Here is a 15,052-nt window from a genome sequence, read left to right on the forward strand (position 1 = left end):
ATATTGATGTGGATTTGTGTGTGTGTGTGTGTGTGTGTGTGTGTGTGTGTGTGTGTGTGTGTGTGTGTGTGTGTGTGTGTTTCTACAGCTCTCTGCTCAATGCCAATCAATACCTGGTATGATCATTGTTTCTGCATCTTTGATGAAGAACAATTGATACAGATTAAGATATTTTTAAGGGTTGCAGTGTGCTGCATTCTGCTACCTGAGAGCAACTGTGAAATCAGGACCTTTCTAGGTATTCTAAACATTCCCTTAATTTTTTTTTCTGAAATCACTCATCCCCTTCTTTTTCCTGTAACTTCATCTCAACCTCCACACTTTATGTCAACACAAATTAATTCATTTTCTAAAAATCTAAAAATAGAACCAAATAACAGGTACTTTCTGTTTGGTTTCTTTATTGAGAATAATCCCTTTGGGATTTCTTCATGCTGTTGCTTATATAAAGAATTTAATTTCCTAGTCAATAATGGTGAATGGTATTTATCTGCTTCAATTTAAAAAATATACATTAAAAATGATGAGAGCCAAATTTGGGGTTATTTTAAATAAAGATGCTATAAAAATCAACATTGGCCAGTTTTCATCTGCACTGAACAAAGAGGTAGGGATAAAGTGACTGCATTCTACTGGCTCCATACATAAGGAGCTGTGAAATTGTTTTTTTATAGTTGTTGTATTACTTTATTTATAACAACTGTTAATGAATTAAATTCTGCATTCTCAACAAGACTCACTAAAGTCAGTACCTTAATATTTAGCCATTGTAACATATGTTCAATGACATCTTAATTGGGTTTTCCTTTATTATCTTTTTGTTTGTTTGCTTTTTCAAGACTGGGTTTCTGTATAGCCTTGGAGCCTGTCTTTGAACTCACTCTATATACCAGGCTAGTCTCATAAACTCAGAGATCCACCTGCCTCTGCCTCCCAAGTTCTGGGATTAAAGACTTGTGCTACTACCACCCTGCTTTTTCCTGTGCATTTCTGATAGCAAATGCGTTGAATATTTTTCATGCATTTTCTGCCATTGTAAAATTCATGCTTTGATGAACATTTTGACCATTTTTAGAGCAACTTATTTCTTATTAAGATGTTGCAATGGTTATTTTCATGTTGCAAATATAAATGCTGCCCTAGATTCTTGACTTGCAAATATATTCTGCCAATTTAGGACTTGGGTTTTATTTTATTTTTATTTAATTTAGAAACAATCTTACTTTACATATCAATCCCAGTTCCCTCTCCCATCTTCCCATGCTCCTGGCCCTCTGATCCCACCCCCCATCCACTTCCCAGGGAGGGTTAGGCCTTCCATGGAGGATGATCTAAGTCTGTCACATCATTTGTGGCAGGGTCTAGGTCCTCCCCTGTGTATGTAGAATGAGAGATGGGGAGTGGGCTCCCAAAGTCCATTTGTGCACTAGGGATAGATACTGGTTCCACTGTCAAAGGTCCTATAGACTGTAGAGATGGCTCAGCCATTACAGGCTAGGCTCACAACCAAAAATAGGCCTTGGTTTTTAATTCACATATATTAGACTTTGAGTGGTAGGCATTTACATTTTCAGTAAGGTCGAGTTTATCAATATTTTGTGATTAATATTTGTTGTTCTACTTTAAAAGTTTTGCTTAAACTAAGCACAAATAGGGTCCGTTTAATATGTATTCTAGATTTTTTTAAAATTTAGATTTTATTTTTGGTCTACAGTCTATTTAAAGTAGATCTATGAGTGGGATGAGAATGACCCTAAATTCTTCTGTTTTACTCAAATAGATCTCCAAGTCATATGGAAAGTCTTCATTATTTATGGTCTTACTTTTAAAATCACGTTATGTGTTTATGTAATCCTTCATGTTTTAAATCTCTTGAGCTCTTTGCATCATATTGTTTAGGGGAAATTTAACACATTTACTCCAAAGGTTTCCTGCTTCACCTCTGCCGGAACTCATATTTCAGGTATTATTCATCTGTGGAGTCCCAAAGTCATTGATGCTCAGAGTGCTTTTTATGTCTGTGTTTATTTTGTGTATTGTCTATTAGTATGTCATTAATATTCATTAATATTCAGTCAATTTAGCACAGGTGGCCAATGTCTAATCTGCTATTATTCATAACTAGTTTTCTTTTATTTACTTAGTGTGTTGCTGTTTTCATTTCTATAAATTCAATGTCTTTATGTATTTACCAAGTCTCTGCCTGACACTTTCAATGTATAAAAACTGTTAGAGCAATCCCTAGAACATCAATTATTTGTTAATTGTAGCAAAAGAAATGTCTTGTGGAATGTTCTATGATTTGTCGTTTTCTGTATCCTCTTGAGCTCATTTGACATATGTAATTTCTTTCCTTAGAAATATTTTGATCCTTCTTGATCTTGCTTAAATGATTTAATAATTAGGACCACTTGTTCTTCTGTCTGTCATATTTTGCTTAACATGGTGATCTTCAGATCCATTCATCCTTTTCTGATGCTGACTGTTACTCTGTTGCAAAGATTTTCTGTCCTCTGAGTTGGTACTCACTGTGACTTCTACACCTTAGATTCTGTGAGCCACATTCCAATGAATATGAACATGCAGATGTCTTTTGATGTGGAAACATCACTTCCTTATGATATTATATTTATCCAGGTCTGAGAGTGATAGATTCTACAGTAATTCTAATTGTGATTTTCTAGGGATGTTTAGATGGCTTTTCATCTGACTACAGGAGTTTACACTCAAAATTTGTTTCTTACCCCAAGAAATTGCCATCTTTGACTGAATTCCATCATGCCATGCTCTCTTGTGGGATTCCTCTCAAGACATTAACCTAGACAGTGGTAGATTTCATTTAACTGAACATTGCTTTTCAGGCAGAATAGCCTACCTGAAAATTCTGGTGCCTATTTCAATGGTCAGAACCAGAAGCAAAATTCTTTTGAATCACCCCACCATTATATTTTTATTGAAAACACACATGAGATTAGCATTGACAAATATGGTCATTAAAATATTATAAAAATAATGCTAAATTTTAAGCAATGAATAGTGAATAGTTGGGTTGAAACAGATTATTCCAAAGTGGACTTAACTGGCATGTATTTTTATGCTCTGCCAAGATTTACCAAAACATCCTGTAGCTATGGAGACAGGATTATGAAATGAGTGAACTCCACCCAACCTGTTCCCTTGGATGGAAATTAAAGCTACTTAGAAGTATAGATGTTTTCTATACTTACTAACATTAATTTAAGCCCATCATCTAGCTATTCCACTGATTTATCTGCCAGTGCTAACAGAAAGTTAATGTACATATTTAATAAAATTAAATGTTACAATTTATAAAAAATATGGTATTTCTTTAATTAACTCCCCTATGGTGGCTAAAGTTGCATGGGGTGTACACTGTTTTTGATCAACCACTGCCTTTCCTGTAACTCTAAGAGTGAGTGGTTTGTAAAAGTCCTGCCTACTTCTTTAAGAATAAAGCCAAAGAAGTTTCTACATATAAAAATCCTTATCATAATTGTACCTACTTTTCTTCCAGGGACACAATAAAATATTCTATAAAATAATATGTGTATATCTTAAAACTTATTGAAAGAACTGGATTGATTCTTTCTCATCCCTGCAAGTTTAAAAGTTACAATTTCTTGTCATCAGTTACTTTATCTTATTTTCAAGCAATCTAGAAGTTTTGTTCAGTTCCTCATTTTGGACCATCACTTTTATTTAATCATACCCATATTTAGAAGATACAAAAATAAGACACTGGAATAGTCATATTTCATTAATGGAGTATTTATGTATCTATAGTTGAGAGTCCAGTTATAGAAATAATTTAAAGAAATCAATTATAGGTGTGGTTGACTTATTCTTCCACATATACACAAAATGAGTATCGGTACCTACCTGATATTTAAATAAATATTACTTACAAAAAAATTTCAACATTTATAGTATAAAGTTACTGTTATTAAAAACTTCAAGACCATTGAATAGAAATGTAATTTAACTCAGTGATCTGAAAGTTTGAATTTATCCTTTTGATGGAATGTTTAATGGGTATGTTGCCATTAAGTCTTTCTATTCATAACTTGTACATGAAATAAGTGGTCACTTGCAAGTTTCATGTAGTTCCTGTCTTCAAAAATATTGTGAACTAAATTGCTGATAGCAGTATAATTCATGCCACCACTTTGCAGAACAGTTTGGCATTATCTACTAAAGTTTAATGTGCCATTTCACTCCTAGAGATATACTCAGAATATATTCAATACAGAAAATCATCACAAGACAGCTACAAGCATATACTCTGGTCATTTCATTTCCAACCACACATAGCCATTAGAAGGAAAAACAGAAAAATGTGTGTGGTATATTTCACAGTGATGCACACACAGCAGTGGAAAGGAAATCATTGTAGCCTTCTCTAACAGCCATGTGAAAGAAGCCATGAATGGAAATGCACATACTCTATGATTGATGTTCGAAACTATGACATTAAAGCTAAAACAATATTCCTGTCTTGGGGCCTTCCATGTGTGTTTCTCTTATGGTAATCCTTTTTACCTAGCTTCTCTGGGTTTGTGGATTGTAGTCTGGTTTTCCTTTGCTTTACATCTAATATACACTTATGAATTAATTCATACCATGTTTGTCTTTCTGGATCTGGGCTACCTCACTGAGGATGGTATTTTCTAGTTCTATCCATTTGCATGCAAAATTTCATGATGGACTATGGACTGGAGAATCTGCATGGGACTGAACTATACCCTCTAAATGTGGGTGTCAGTTATGTGTCTTGATCTGTTAGGGGTGACAGTGGCAGCTGGACCTATACCAGGTGCATGAACTGGCCATTTTTGAGCCCACCCTCTGAGCAAGGTAGGAACACCTTGCTCAGCCTTGATACAAGGAAAGGAGCTTAGTCCTGCCACTATTTGGTATACCAAACTTTGTTGACTCCCCTAGGAAGGTCTTACCCCTTCTGTGCAGTAGATGGGGGTGGGAACATGGGAGGCAGGGGAAAGCAGAATAAAAGGAGGGAGGGAGAACTGCAGTTGCTATAGAAAACTGTAAACTATAAAAAACTGTTGAAATGAAGGATAACAGTAAGGCTTTGAGATGCTTGACCTCCCAGTTGGCACTGGTTTTCTCTTTAAAATTACTCATTAATTTTATTGTTTGGTGTACTTTTCCACATGTACATTATATTTCAAAGAGATATTTTAAAAATAATCTGAATTATTGCTCAATGTAAATAGCAAACCTTTACTTAAAAACTATAAATCCTATCCATACCCTTTAGAAAGATTGAACCTAATGCAAAAGAAGGCTTTTATCTGAATATAGAGCAAAATATCATGTGGGGAAAAAAGCAAAAACCAAATAAATCCTTCATTAAAGAAAAAACTCTACATTGATGCTAGTTGTGGACTTAAATTTTTTAAAGTAAATTTTTTAAAGCCAATGAAGCTCAAATCATTTAAATTCCTTAGTAAAATTAATAAGCGGGATAAAAAATGTGGAAATGGTAGGTATTCAAATCATACAGGAATCTCTGACCCTGAGAAGATATGCTAGTATTTATCAATTATCATAAATGCTGTGTCATTAATTATGTTGAGGTTCTCTTTGTCCAGTTTCTTGACATATCAAACAGAACCTCAAAGGGAAGGGTGGGGTGCCAGTGGTGAGAATGGAAATAAAGAATAGTGCAGGTATTTAAGAGGGACTATGTCTGTTTCTATTTACTGTTACTGTTGTTTGAAATTTGAGAAAACTGCTTACACTTTCAATCTTGTTATTCTCTTCTCCCTTTGTCTATAAAACATTTATAGTAATAGAAACTAGTTGCTATCATACAGCACACACTCACATACAAGGAGAGAACAATACTAAGATATGTTAATGTGTTAATTGTAATCAGTCACCTGTTCCTTTCATGTTCCACTCTTCAACTAAACGTCACACAGAGGAAAATTCTAAGATTATTAACTGCTTTATACAATGAAAGCAATAGATTTTAGCTTGAGCAAGAGCCTAAGGAAGGCCTTTCTCAATAATGATTTTCTACTGTATGGAGTTTTCCTCATCAGTGATGAATATACAAAATTTAATACACAACCATATACTGAAAGTTAAAATGCTTATATGAAAAAAGGAATACAAGGTATTACATTGTAGTCAAGAAGTGAAGTCAAATTATTGAAGGAAATATAGATTTCCAGGCTAGTTTGAATTTCAGATAAAATAATAAAACAAGTATTTTTTGAGAGTTAGACTTTTTCCTTTTTTAAATTTAAATTAGAAAAAATCCCAGTTCCCTCTCCTTCCCCTCCTCCCCTGTCCCCCACTGACCTCTTTTTGCTCCCCAGGGAAGGTGAGGCCTTCCATGGGAGATCTTCAAAGTCTGTCATATCATTTGGAGCAGGGTCTAGGCCCTCCCCTGTGAGTCTAGGCTGAGAGAGTATCCCTCTACTTGGAGTGGGCTCCCAAAGTTCATTCGTGTACTAGGGATACTGATCCACTACTAGAGACCTCATAGATTAACCAGATCTCCAAACTGACATCCGTATTCAGGGGGTCTGGAACAGTCTGTGCTGGTTTCCCAGATATCAGTCTGGGGTCGCTGAGTTCCCCCTTGTTCAGGTAAGCTGTTTCTGTGGGTTTCTCCAGCCTGGTCTTGACCCCTTTGCTCATCACCCCTCTCTCTCTGCAACTGGATTCAAGTTCAGCTCAGTGTTTAGCTGTGGGTGTCTGTTTCTGCTTCCATCAGCTACTGGATGAAGGCTCTCATGCCCTCCTCTTCCCTACTCTTCTCCCATTCTCATTCTCCTAACTCCCTCTTCTATCCCCATGCTCCAAATTAGCTCAGGAGACCTTGTCTCTTTCTCCTTTTCCAGGGGACCATGTATGTCTGTCTCCCTTAGGTTCCTCCTTGTTTCCTAGCTTCTCTGGTGGTGTGGACTGTAGGCTGGTAATCCTTTGCTCTATGTCTAAAATCCATATATGAGTGAGTAGACATCATGTTTGTCTTTTGTGTGACTGGGTTACCTCACTTTTGATGGTTTCTTCTCATTCCATCCAATTGCCTTCGAATTTCAAGATTCCATTGTTTTTTTTCTGCTGAGTAGTACTCCATTGTGTAAATGTACCATTTGTCAGTTGAGGGGCATCGAGGTTGCTTCCAGGTTCTGGCTATTACAAATAATGGTGCTATAAACATGGTTTTGAACAACATATATCCTTGTTGTATGAATGTGCATCTTTTGGGTATATGTCTAAGAGTGGAATTGCTAGATCTTTTGGTAGACTGATTCCCATTTTCCTAAGGAACTGCCATAATGATTTGGCTGTATGAGTTTGCACTCCCACCAAAAGTGGAAGAGTGTTCTCCTTTCTCCACATCTTCTCCAGCATAAACTGTTATTGGTATTTTTGATTTTAGCCATTCTGACACTAGTAAGATGGTGTCTCAGAGTTGTTTTGATTTGCATTTCTCTGGTGGCTAAGGAGCACTTTCTTATGTGTCTTTCAGCCATTTTAGATTCCTCTATTGAGCATTGTCTATTTAGTTCTGTACTCCACTTTTTTTAAAAAAATCATTTTTATGTGAATTAGAAACAATATTGCTTTACATGACTATCCCAGTTCCCTTCTCCCTCCTGTCCTCCCCCACCTCCCCCAACTAAAACCCTACCTATCACATATCCTTTCTTCTATTCTTTCCCCGACTCATCCTTTCTGCTCCCTCATGACCTCTGCATCTTTCCGCTTCTTCCCTTCTCATTCTCATAGCTGCCCCCCTTCCCGAACCCTTAATTTACTCAGGGGTTCTTGACCCTTTCCCCTTCTCCAGGGTACCATATATGTCTCTCTTAAGGTCCTCCTTGTTTACTAGCTTCTCTGGTTTTGTGGACTGTAGGTTGATAATCCTTTACTCTGTCTCTAAAATCCACATATGAGTGAGTACATGTCATGTTTGTCTTTTTGTGACTGGATTACCTTGCTCAGAATGGTTTCTTCTAGTTCAATCCATTTTCCTGTGAATTTCAAGACTCCATTGTTTTTTTTTTTTTTTTTCTATTTCTGCTGAGTACTACTCTAGTGTGTAAATGTACCACATTCTCTCTATCCATTCTTCGGTTGAGAGGCATCTAGGCTGCTTCCAGTTTCTGGCTATATAAATAGTACTTCTATGAACATCGTTGAACAGATGCCCTTGTTGTATGAATGTGCTTCCACTCTATATGCCTAAGGGTGGGATTGCTGGATCTTGTGGTAGACTGATTCCCATTTTCTTAAGGAGTCACCATACTAATTTCCAAAGTGGCTGTATAAGTTGGTACTCCCAGCAGCAGTGGACAAGTGTCCCCCTTTCTCCACATCTCTCCAGCATAAACTGTCATTGGTGTTTTTGATTTTTGCCAAAACTAGTATATTATACAAATACCATGAACATTCTGCATCCAGAATTTTTGCAAGTCCTATCCATTGCAAGCCATGCTCAATTTTCAAAAACAATCAACATCTAAAACCATAGTAACTAATCTGGGAGATGGTGGCACACGCCTTTAATCCCAGCAGAAACCCTGTCTTAGTAAAACCAAAAGCCAAAAACAAAAAAAAAAAAAAAACAAAAATCAAAAAACAAAACAAAATAAAAACAGTAATTGGTATCTTAAGGAGTTGATTGATATGGACTCAACATGTTCATGTCTGTCTTTTTGAATGATTTTTTTTTTAATTCTCTGTTAATTCTTCAGTATCCACGGACAAAAGTTCAAACTCCTGACCTTGATTTTATGACCATAAAGCCCCTTCTCTGTCTACATTGTAACCACCATCATTTATTTATTTATTTATTTATTTATTTATTTATCTATTTATTTCTGAGACAGGGTTTCTCTGTGTAGCTTTGGAGCCTATCCTGGCACTCTGGAGACCAGGCTGGCCTTGAACTCACAGGGATCCACCTGCCTCTGCCTCCAGGGTACTAGGATTAACGGTGCGCACCACCAACGCCCGGCTGTAACCACCATCTTAAATGGCCATACCTCACTAGGCAAAAGCAAAATCTCAAAATGTTCCTGAGATTTAAAGTGGTTAGTTCTCAAGAAAACAGTGTTCACCCCTCTTACCTCAAACTAGACATTGAACCCTACTTAAGAAAGTCTTGTAACATCAGTCACCCCAACCCAGCCTGCTCAGCTATTAACCATCCTACCTTCTCAACAGAGCCTTTACTCCTTGATGTCTGATTATCAATTTCCAATTAAAATTTAAGCTAGTGTAGCTAAGCTCAGTGTTGCCCCCTCCTACTTTCAGCCACTTTAGCAACCACGCAGAATGTTTTCTGCTACCAGAAAGTGTTAGTAGATCATCTATTGATTTAGCAAGGCATGAATAAGGAACTATCCAATACAATTTTGAATAACATCTAGTCATTCCAGGCTTGCACAAAGTACATGAGAAAAACACCCAGGCTAAGAAAAAAAAATAATGAAGGGGAATAGCTGAATACTTGTCAGAGTGTTGGTGTATTTGAGTTGAACTCTCCAAAGATGAGTATTCATATGGGCGGTGGTATTTTGAATGAGAATGGTCCTCATCCACCAATGTGTTTGAATACTTTGTTTCCAATAAGTAGACCTGTTTAGGAAGGATTAATAGGCATGACAATTTTGGAGGAGTCGCATCACTGGGACTAGAGGCTTGGCCTTTAAGCTTCAAAATCTTAGTCCTTTCCCAGTTTTCACTCTCTGCGTCATACTTATGGATCAAGATATAAGTTCTTAGCTACTACTCCAGCATGATGCCTGCCTACTTGCCTGAAACCAAGCTCTCAGTCAGGATAGTCTCTAACCATCTGAAAATGTCAGATCCCAGTAAACTCTTTCTTCATTATGTTGCCATGGTCATGGTGCCAAATAATAGCATAAAAAAGTAACTAAGATAGGGAATGGGCCACTGACAAACTTGATCATGCTGATTTGGGGGGAATAGGAGATATTTGGGAGAGTTTAGACTAGGGAAAAGTGATTAAACAATCTAGGGAAGGCTTAATGAGTCATTTGAATTACTAGGATGAAGTAGGGCCTAGTAGGAGATTAGATGACAGCAGTGATGAGAGCAATATGGACTATGGAGGCCCACTTCAAAAGATTCAGAAGGAACAATATTAACAATGATGCTAGAGATTTATGATATTTTGACAAAGAATACTGCAACTTTTTGCCCTTCCCCTAAGAATCTGCCTGAGGCTATATTGAAAATTTGGTGGATTAATTTTCTTGGTCAAAATTTTAACCCAGCCTAAAATTGACTCTTCCATATGGTTATTAATGGTCAACCTTATGCAAGTCTGCAATAAAAGAAAAAGAACAAGAAAGGAAGAAAGAAATGCAAATTGTAAAGTTTGGGGGAAATGGAGTACCAGGAATTTTAATGTTGAAACCAAGGCTTATGCTTAAGGATATAAGGAGATTCCTGATTTGAAATGGGACAAAGGGAGTAGTGCTTTCAGAGCAAAATCCCTTCTAGCTAATCCTGGAATATGGAAGAAGGAAATGTCTGAGGAATTTCTTCTCCTGAAAGCACCAACAAATCAAAGCTTATGCAAATGCCACTCAAAGAGAAGGCAGGTTCCATCCCAAAGAAGCAGACAAGTTTGGCAGCAATGGCCACATTGTTCTAGTCTTAGAATCAGGAAGTACACAAGAGTAAAGGGGTTATGCAATCTTTCTCAACTATTGAGGCAGCTATTAAGGACAGTTGAGTGACAGAGGAGTCACTTTATGAAGACCCCAAGGGGCTATTGCCTAAAGCTGTGAAAGTGGTGTGGATTGTGGTAAAGACTCTAATGGCACATCTAAAAGTGAGAGACCTTTAAGATAACTGCCAAGGAGAGCTAAGACCTGTAAGAGAAATATGTGCCAGTGAGCCAAGCTGGAAGGTCTGAACCATCTAAGCCCTTTAACATTACACACAGAGGTACAGGATTTGGAGTTTACCATATTGGGTTTTGTCTGGTTTTAGTCCAGTATTTACTCACTATTCCCACATTTTTCCCTTTTGTAATGGTAATATATATTCGTCGCCAATATATATTGAAACTGTGCAATATTACTTTGTTCCTACAGATGATTACAATGAAGAGAGTTTGGACTTTTAAACTATTGTGATAAGAAAGCTTATGGAGATTTGTGAAGCTGAACTAAAACTAAATGAATTTTGCATTTTGGTATACCAAGAACCCTAAGGAGATACAATTCACAGAGACTAGAATGTGGTGGTTTGAATTATTAACACACCCATAGACTAATATGTTTGATACTTGATCGCCAGCTGTTTGAACTGTTTGGGAAGAATTAAGAGGTATAGTCCTATTGGAAAAGTGTCACTGGGGGATAAAATTTGAGGTTTCAAAACTCAGGCCATTCCTAGTTAGCCCACTCTGCCTCTTACTTGTGGATCAAGATGTAAGCTCTCAGCTACAGCTACAGCTACAGCACTATGCCTGCCTGCCTGCCTGCCTGCCTGCTGCTGTGCTTCCTAGCATGGATTATAACCTCCTGAAACTTCAATATTGCAGTAAACTCTCTGTTCTATTGTATGAGTCATGACATCTTATCAGAGCCGTCGAAAAATAACTAAGATGTGAATATCTAAATAAATTCTCAATTATCAACATAGTTGTCACCAAAGTGTTCCTAAAATGTGCTTGGGTTGATAAAATCTCTATCATGTACCTATCTATCTATCTATCTATCTATCTATCTATCTATCTATCTTCTATTTATCTATCATCTATCTATATAGATCACTATCTCTTTCCATCTATCTATGAAAGACATATGCATATGTGTATATATGTATATATATATATATATAAACATATATGTATATGTATATTCAGAAGTTGGTTACCACATGCAGTAGCTAGTATTATGTCAACTTGAAACAAGCTAGAGAGTTACTGGAGAAGAGGGAACCTCAACTTCCTTAAGACTGGGCTAGAATCAAGCCAGCAGGGCATTTTCTTAATGAATGGCTGTGGGTATACCTGCTCCTGGACTGGTGGTGCTGGGTTCTACAAGAAAGCAGGCTGAACAAGGCAGGGAGTGCAAGGCATTAGTGCACTCCTCCAACATCTCTAAGTTGCTGCCTCCTGGCTCAACCTGATTCAGTTCCTACCCTGACATTCTTCCAGGATGGACTATGATATGGAACTTTAAACTAACTAAACCATTATATTCCCCTTGCTATTTTTTTCATAGTGTTTTTACAACATCAATAGCAACACTAACTAGGACACTGAATATTCATGCTTTTTTAAAGAACAAAACAAATAGGGTGACCATACGTTATGAAGATAAGATATATTAGATGTGCTTGCACAATTAGGCCAACAATGGCGTTTTTCATTCTGGTAAATCTGCAAACCCAGTAGCTACAGGGCGTCTATAGGACAGGGTGGAGTTCAATTTGGTGGTGAAGGGATGTTTTCTGGAGAAATGTGGTTTTGTACTAATGTCAGAAGGCCAAAGAAACTAGGTACTGATGTCAGTGAAGGCAACCATCAGCAGAGGTAACAGGGTGGACCCATTCACTAAAAAGGAGCAAGAACAGCCAGTCAAAAACTCAGCACCTTTCCCTTGGACCTATGTGGACACCCATTTGGAAGGCACTGCCCTCTAGAGGAAGGTCTCCTGTTTCACTTGATCTTTTCAGAACACACCCTTACAGACTTGTGCAGAAGTATGTGCACAAGTACCCATATTTACAGAGCTACAGGGAAAAAGCACATCACCATGGTCAATCATCTTGTACTATCCAGAGAAGAATGAACCTGTGTAATTGACTTAAAACCAGACCCAGAAATTCTTGTTTTTTTTTTTAAATGAGGAAATTCAACTGTTCATCTCACATATATTCCCTACTTCTTTATTCACTTCATTTTCCCTTTATCAAAAAGCAAAAAAAAAAAAAAAAAAAAGTAGAAAGGGGGCCATGAGAAAAAGCAAATGTGTGTAAGGAGATTTCACCTGAGACAGCATGAGCAGCCTAGTCACAGGGCACCAAGCACAGAACATGGAAAATAGCAAATTCTTATGTTTTCAGAATGCCGATTCTTGCTCTAACTAGGAATACATTATAAAACCACTAAAAATTCTTACAAGGTAGCCATAGAAGCTCAGCTACTATTATTATACTTGAACTGTAAACTGATGGATTATGGGAATTTTTATTTACATAAAGCAATAAGTACAGTGTCAAGTATTTCTTAGATACAAAAATAATCGTGATAATTTCACTGTATTGAAAATAGATGTGGGCCTTTTTTTCTGAAAATGATAATGACTTGATCTGTGACAAAAACAAATGCCTGCAATCTATTATACAAATTTAATTTTCATTTCACTACATTGTATCCCATGAACATTTCTATCTAGTCTTTAATTAAACATGATTTGCACAAATTGAGGTCAGTTTTCATTTAGACTGCTCGCAGTGTTAATCACACTGCAAATAGCCATCATCAGTGAAAGAGCTGCATTTTTACTATTACCATAGTGTTCCTGTGTAATTGCTGTCTGCTCTTTAATTCTGCATGTTTCTAGATAAGTACACAGGGATGATTTTCTAAATTGTCTATTGTATTAAGTATATAATTTATAAGGTTCTTATGAATTTGTATTTAAATGAATTTTGTGTTTTAAAAGCCTGGAAAGTACACATTTAAGTACTGAACATATTCTTTATTGCCTTAGTTGTCATATGACTATAAAACATTTTAAGTACAGCAGGTGTAAATATCTGATTTAATCTCTGGATAATGGTGTTGACTTTCTATGAAAGAATCAGATAACTGTAATCAGATGGTGAAAACTCCATTCTTCTAAAATTTAAAGCATCACCAATGTTTGATTTGGATGCTGTGGGGTCCAAATTTCTCAAGTCAACAGCAGAAAAGCTTCATTGGCACCATGTAAACTGGAAGGGTAAGAGGAAACTGGCCTGTCCTGGTTTTTAGCCTTCTGTGCTAAAAACATGATCAAATTAGGTCAGGTGACATAAGTTGTCCTTATTATCTGTTTCCTTCTTGGTATTTTTTAGATTTGGGAAACCACACTCCCTTCAAATGGAGAAGGCTTATGCACATGAATAAGATTTTGTATCTTCAGAGTTGTGATTTTTATGACCTCCTACTTGGAAATGCCGTCTACAGCTCATCTGCATTTATATGAATTAAGCTGTCGCCTCAATCAAAAACCAAATTGTATTTTTATTTGTTCTTCTTCAGATATAAATACATAGTTTCATCTCTATTTCTGTATATAAAGAAATAACAAGTTCTATCTTACTTCATAAGATATATGATACAGTCTTAGAATGAAGCTTCAATTTATCAGTCATTAACATAAGATCATCAAGGATCCATTTCAGTAGATATGATACAGAGAAAGACATATAGGGAAGGTACCAGGGTTGCTAAATCTGATCATTGTCATAAACTGAACTTAGAGCAAAGGAATGGTACAGTGATTTCCATCACACCAAAAATAATTGAAATTGGGATCACACCAAAAAGCTGAGAATTTCATCAGATTTCACAACAAAGAAAACACAATGAAAGGATGGTTCAGGGATTCAAAGTGGTTTCAAAAAATATGACACTGTGCCCAGCACCCACATCAGCTGACTCAAAGCTGCTTGTAAATCCAGCACTCTCTCCTGGCTGACATCCACACTATACTCTAATGCATGTATGCATGCATGCATAAATACATGGGTACATATATGTAGCAGGCTTTTGGGGGGGCTGCCAGCTCAATCCATCCATCCATCCATCCATCCATCCATCCATCCATCCATCCATACCTGACATGGACACTTTTTTATTGTTTGTTTGTTTTTAGAGATGGGGTTTCTCTGTGTAACAGCCCTAGCTATCCTGGAACTAGCTTTGTAGACTAGGCTGGTCTCAAATTCAGAGATCCACCTGCCAAGCCCCTGCCTCCCTGGTTTTTGGATTAAAGGCCAGTGCTATCACCAG

At 36.9% G+C, this 15,052-nt stretch overlaps 1 protein-coding gene across 2 annotated transcripts in view; it reads left to right on the plus strand.

Moving 5' to 3' along the window:
* Edil3 (EGF like repeats and discoidin domains 3) overlaps nt 1-15,052 on the plus strand; it is a 449,920-nt gene that overhangs the window by 246,976 nt on the left and 187,892 nt on the right. The gene's annotated exons all lie outside the window — the stretch shown is intronic.

The sequence above is a fragment of the Cricetulus griseus genome, chromosome 2 (genome assembly GCF_003668045.3).
Source record: "Cricetulus griseus strain 17A/GY chromosome 2, alternate assembly CriGri-PICRH-1.0, whole genome shotgun sequence".
Taxonomy (NCBI): Eukaryota; Metazoa; Chordata; class Mammalia; order Rodentia; family Cricetidae; genus Cricetulus; species Cricetulus griseus.